Raw genomic sequence first — 5,593 nt, 5'->3', positions numbered from 1 at the left:
ATGTTCTTTCTTGATCACCCTGCTTAAGCAGGGTGAACTGATTACAGTAAAGAGTGCTAAAATGCATTAGGACCGTACATTAATCAATCATTAGTTATCTATAGAGAATCTCAGTATGCCTCATGTTCTTTCCAAGTTCTGAAGTACAGAAAAGAGTTTCATTATAATGTTTTGAAACATAATTTCTTACATAAACCTCTGTGGCAAAAAAAAAGGGATTTTATTAGAAGCAGATATCAATCATACTAAGAGAACGTAAGATATGTCATTGGTGGATTTGCATTAAGAATTTTAAATCAGTGATAGTGGAAGGTGTTACTCATGGAGAAACATATAATCTGATAGTGGTAGCCCATGTGGGAAAATCTTACAGGAAGGGTATTCTTGACAAATTAGAGAATTAGGCAATCACAATCACTATGAAGTTTAACCAGGACAGATGCTGGATTCTGCTTCTGGGATAGAGCAACCATGGCTGCATGTATAAACTGGGGAATGAGGTGCTGGAGAGCAGTGCCATGGAAAGGGATGTGGTGTATTGATTGATGGCAAGTTGAACATGAGTCAGCAGTGCTATTGCAGCCTGGATAGCCAGCCATAGCCTGCCCCAGCACTGCCAGCCAGGCAAGGGAGGGCATTGTCCCACTCTGCTCTGCAGTATGGCAGCCTCACCTTGAGTCCTGGGGGCGGTCTTGGGACTGCAATGTAAGAAAGACATTCAGCTATTGGACAGCATCCAAAGGAGGGCCACAATGGGAAGTATGGGGAGTAGTTGAAGTCACTTGATCGGACTGAGGAGACACCTCATCACAGTCTACAATTTTCTCTTGAGGTGAAGAGGAGGGGCAGGCACTGATCTCTGCTCTGTGGTGCCCAGTAACAGGACTCAAGAAAATGGCATGAAGATGAGTTAGGAGAGGTTTAGGCTGTCTATCAGGAAAATGTTTTTGACCCACAGGATGTCTGGGCACTGGAGCAGGATGACCAGGCACAACACCAAGCCTGACAGAGTTCAAGAAGTGTTTGGACAATGCTCTCAGGCCCTTGGTGTGATTCTTGGGGTGTCCTGTGCAGGCCCAGGACTTGGACTATATGGTCTAGATGGGTCCCTTACATATCAACATATTACTTGATTCTATGATTCTATTCCTAAAAAATCTCTAAAATTAGGAGTCAAAACTTTAATTTAAAATTCTTGACATTCTTATACTGAAGTATAAAGGCCCACAAAATTGCTGCTGACCTTATAGAAACTGAGTTAGTTAGTCAACAATTTTATTTTGTTTTTAATAGAATAAAAGATGGGAAAAATATTTTCTGTATAATTAATTAATTCCTTCCAAGAAAATGTGAAGAGGCTACATACTAATTTGACCTAAAAAGTAAATATATTTTCTACATCAACACCCACATTCCTCTCCCCTTGTATGAAAATTCTGCAAGGTGATCCATGGACTGAATAGGCATGCTGATTAAAGAGATACTTCTTGGTTTTTGTATTAGGAAAAAGTTATAGGTTTAGCTAAGAACAGTTAAGTAATGAACTATGGAGGGAAAAAAGAGCAAGTATTGTCATGGCAGTGACTTGCCATCTCCAAACAGCACAGCAGTGCCCAGCTTATGTCTGAGGATTGGCTACTTTGGAAAGACTATACCCCCAGTTCTGACTGCTGAGCATGTCATTGTATGACATTTGTAATTTGCAATTGTTCAGCTTGGTTCAGTTGTCCTGGCTGCTTCTCCTCTCAGGCTCTTGCTCACCCCTGGCCTGCTTGCTATAGGGACGGAGTGACAAACAGAGAGGGCCTGGACTGTGCAAGCCCAGTTCAATAACTAAAACACCAGTGTGTTATCAACACTGTTTTGGTCACAGATGCAGAGTGCAGAACCATACAGGCTGCTATGAGGAAGCATAATTCTATCCCAGCCAGGGACAATACAGATTTATAGACTCTAGTGCATAACTTTATTACTATAGAGGTGCAAATTATTATTAGGCAGTCTTTACTTGCTTAGCTGCTACTTCCTCTTTCTGTACTTAGAGAGCTTTATTAGCTCTCTAATGGGCTTTCAAGAACACTTCTGTTATGCAAAGTAAGGTAGTGTTCCTTTAGGGTTCACCGAGAGAGCTTCCTTAAAAAGTATCCCCAGGTGCATTGAACGTTTGCACTGAGATTTGAACAGTGCAGAGGCTGTTATGCTTTGGAGAGATATTATGGACAAGTAAATTGTCAACAGAGAGAGCTGTAAGTGCTCTTAACTTCACTAATGCGGTGGAAGGGCAGGAGTGACCGTCTTGAATCATTAGCGCAGGGAGGTGAAGCTGCAGTGGTATTTAATATGCAGTATTTAATATGTAGAGACTAGATGTACATTCACAATCTGACACTGTCCAGATGTGAAGATTGAAGGGATTTGAGATTCTGAAGCCAATGTTAAGTTCTTACCTTTTGGTTTTGTTCAGTTTGTTTTTTTGTTAGACGTGGGTGATGTTTTAAAAGAAATGAAGGTTACCTCCCCTTAATTCCTATCATATGTACAAATTCCCACTTTTATGTTCCAAATTATTTACGTAATTTCTTGAAACAAGCCTAAAATCTTATCAAACTTTGCAAGTATATGCCTGTAAGTTCAAAGCACAAATCCAGTGCAATAAAAATTTCCAAGTATCACTTTGCCGTCCTTCTGCTACATTTGCAAACCTATGAGATTTACTTTTCCCTGGTAAAGAGTAATTACTTCCCCTACTCTCTTGCATGTTTTCCCCCTCTAGAACAATGAGATTGGATAAAAGGTAAAACTTGTTTAGGTAAAAAAAATTGAAAATTACTGGGAAAAGAAAAAGGACTCCATATTAAGGATCCTCTGAAAGAAATTTTGATGTGGGCAGTTAAAATTTCTCTGAAAAACAATGTAATTTCCTTCTCTAGTAGAAATTAAGAAAGGCATGTTGCTTTCAAGATTAACCAGAGATCAGAGGCTATCTTTATGATTATTTTTTATTTTTTTTTGATGTCATAGATTCAGAGAATTATTTGGGTTGGTGGGGACCTTAATGGTCACCTTTTTCCAACAGCATCAGCATTTTGTTCTTTATATTCCTTTTGTCCTTTTTTTTATACAGTAAATAATCTAAAGCAATAGCAGTGAGTGATGGTGTATACAATAGGGTTTATGTGAGCTGTTGTTAGTTCTAAACAAATTTTTGTAAACAGCCAAAACCAAATGTAAACCAAAAGAGAATAGTAATCTAGATGACAAATGAAAACTAAACTGTCTTGTAAAAATTTTTTCAGATGTATAAAGAGGATTTAGAACTATGAAAATGTACATTTGATTTTCAATAACTTGAGGCCATAGTATTCAGAAGTTATAAAGGAAGGGAAGAAGAAAGAAAAGAGGAAAAAAAGAGAAAGAAAATCTGAAAGAAAACTCCAAATTCTTAAATCCCCAAATACAGTTCTTTCATTCTTTGTATGAAGGCTATCACCAAATAGAAATCCAGTATTGAAACATCACTGTAATCATCAAAGAAAAAAAATTTACCTTTCTCACATTATCAAAATTATGGAGATCAGTTTTTCAGCCTAAAACCCATTTGAGCATTCTCCTTGTTACACTCAAATTAGCACTGTGCTCTCCAGCACAGTGATCTCATGAATATGGTTAAGCCACATTTGGTTGTGTCATCGCCCAAGTGCTTGCTTGGCAAATGCTGGTTTGAGTTACTGCAGAGTGTACATGTCATGAAGACAAGCTGCAATAATGTTGCTGATCCTGTTCTACAATTCCTCATCAGCTCTGAGGTCCTGTACAAAACCTTCCAGTTAGAAGGGCTGGCAAAGTTGAGGAAAGGTTTACTCTTTCTTGTATTGTCCCTCATACTTCTCGTTCTTCCATATAATCACTACCCATGTTTTGCCTTGGCAAAACTGACCCTCAGATATACCTGTCCCATAACAAGTATTAGAAATGCACTTTAAGGTTAGCGTATCTTCTGGAGTATCCTCCATCAGTGAAAACAGAGATGCTGAGACAGCTCTGTTCTGAGTATGAATTAATGTGAGATGCAAAATGACTTCATTACTGGTATCAGGATGTAAAGTCAAAACTTGTTGTTATACCCAAGTCTTTTAAGTTCAGCTTCCAAAATTCTGTAAACTTATACCAGCAGGACCAAGCCAGTATCTTTTGAATTTACTCCTTTTTCTGCTGAAATAATATATTAGTAAAAATGATATTCCAGGAGTAGCACATGTATCTTTTCCACAGTAACTGCTAACGCAAGGGTTGGATTGAAAACTTGGAGATATGAAATCTACAACTACATACACAAGGATTTTGGCTCCCTCTAGTGCAAAAAGACATCAACATTACAGTGGCAGAGTGGCTCACCCATTCAGATACCGACGGGAAAGTCATTCCAGGATATCTGACTAATGCGCAGCAGCACCTCAATCTGCTACACAATCAAGGACTTGGCTGGCATAAAGTGACAGAACTGGATGATCTTAGTTAAGTTAAAAGATATCTCATTCTGCAATTTCCCTAAGTTTTTGGTTTTTGTTTTTTTTTTTTTTTAATTTCTCTACAAATATATACAAGGAAAAGCTGCTGTAAGACTGACAGCTGTTGGTGTGGGGATTTTGGTTTTGTTTTTTTGTTTGTACTTATTTTGTTTATAAAAAAATTTAACAGCTATTCTTTTTGCATAAAAGTACCTGTGAATACTCAAATTAATAAAAAGAATCAAAAGAGAGGGATAGTTAGGTGGAGTGTGAAAAAGAAGGCAGAATTTATAAAATCAGATCCACTTCTGCAGAGAAGTGACTCTGAGTGTCTCTATTCTGTTTCTACCTGCCTTAGACCAACTTTACTTTTCTTCTTCCTTTTTTTTAAGAGAAAAATAGAAAAGACAAGTGAGAGAAGAAAACGAAGGAATATAGCAAAAGAACAAATTGAACAATAGCATTGTCAAAGGAAAAAAATAATCACTATTGTTGCCAGTGTTCAACCGACAAACAGCAAGTCAGATCAATATCAAGCTCTGTTGTTGTGGTTTAAACTATTTATTTCTCCTAGATGACACTGCTCTGCTTAAAGTGATTATAGCAAAGCCTGTCCTTTTCCAAAATTTACCAAGATTTTAAAAAAATTCTGCTTTCCTTTATTTTCTTTTCTCCAAGGCTGTGCATGAAAAGTAAAACTTCACTTCCAGTTTTCTGCAGAGGTCAAGAAAAAACAAGCTGTTGTGTTTTCTTTTCATTGAACCTATTCAGAATTTAGTAAATTAAGACTATAGGCAAGCTTCATTTTTCACAAGAAAGCTTTCTTTTCAAACACAATGATTAGGCATCTCTAATATATTTCTCATTGTTCAGGAATACAGAGTTTAAAGTAAACAGAAGGAGGGAGAGAAGCCGGACTTAAATAATTGCTGGTGTGAATGTTCTTTTTAATCTCCTTTAATTGCATGTCAAGTAAATCCAGTTCCTCAATGTACTTTTAATTGTCCCAAAGGTATATATCAATTCCAACAGATGATTATTTGAATGATAGGAAGAACATGGTCATTTTCTAGGTAGGTGCTCAG

Source organism: Cinclus cinclus, chromosome Z (assembly GCF_963662255.1).
Source record: "Cinclus cinclus chromosome Z, bCinCin1.1, whole genome shotgun sequence".
NCBI classification, from domain to species: domain Eukaryota; kingdom Metazoa; phylum Chordata; class Aves; order Passeriformes; family Cinclidae; genus Cinclus; species Cinclus cinclus.
The sequence above is the reverse complement of the archived record's forward strand: the minus strand, read 5'-3'. Positions refer to the sequence as shown.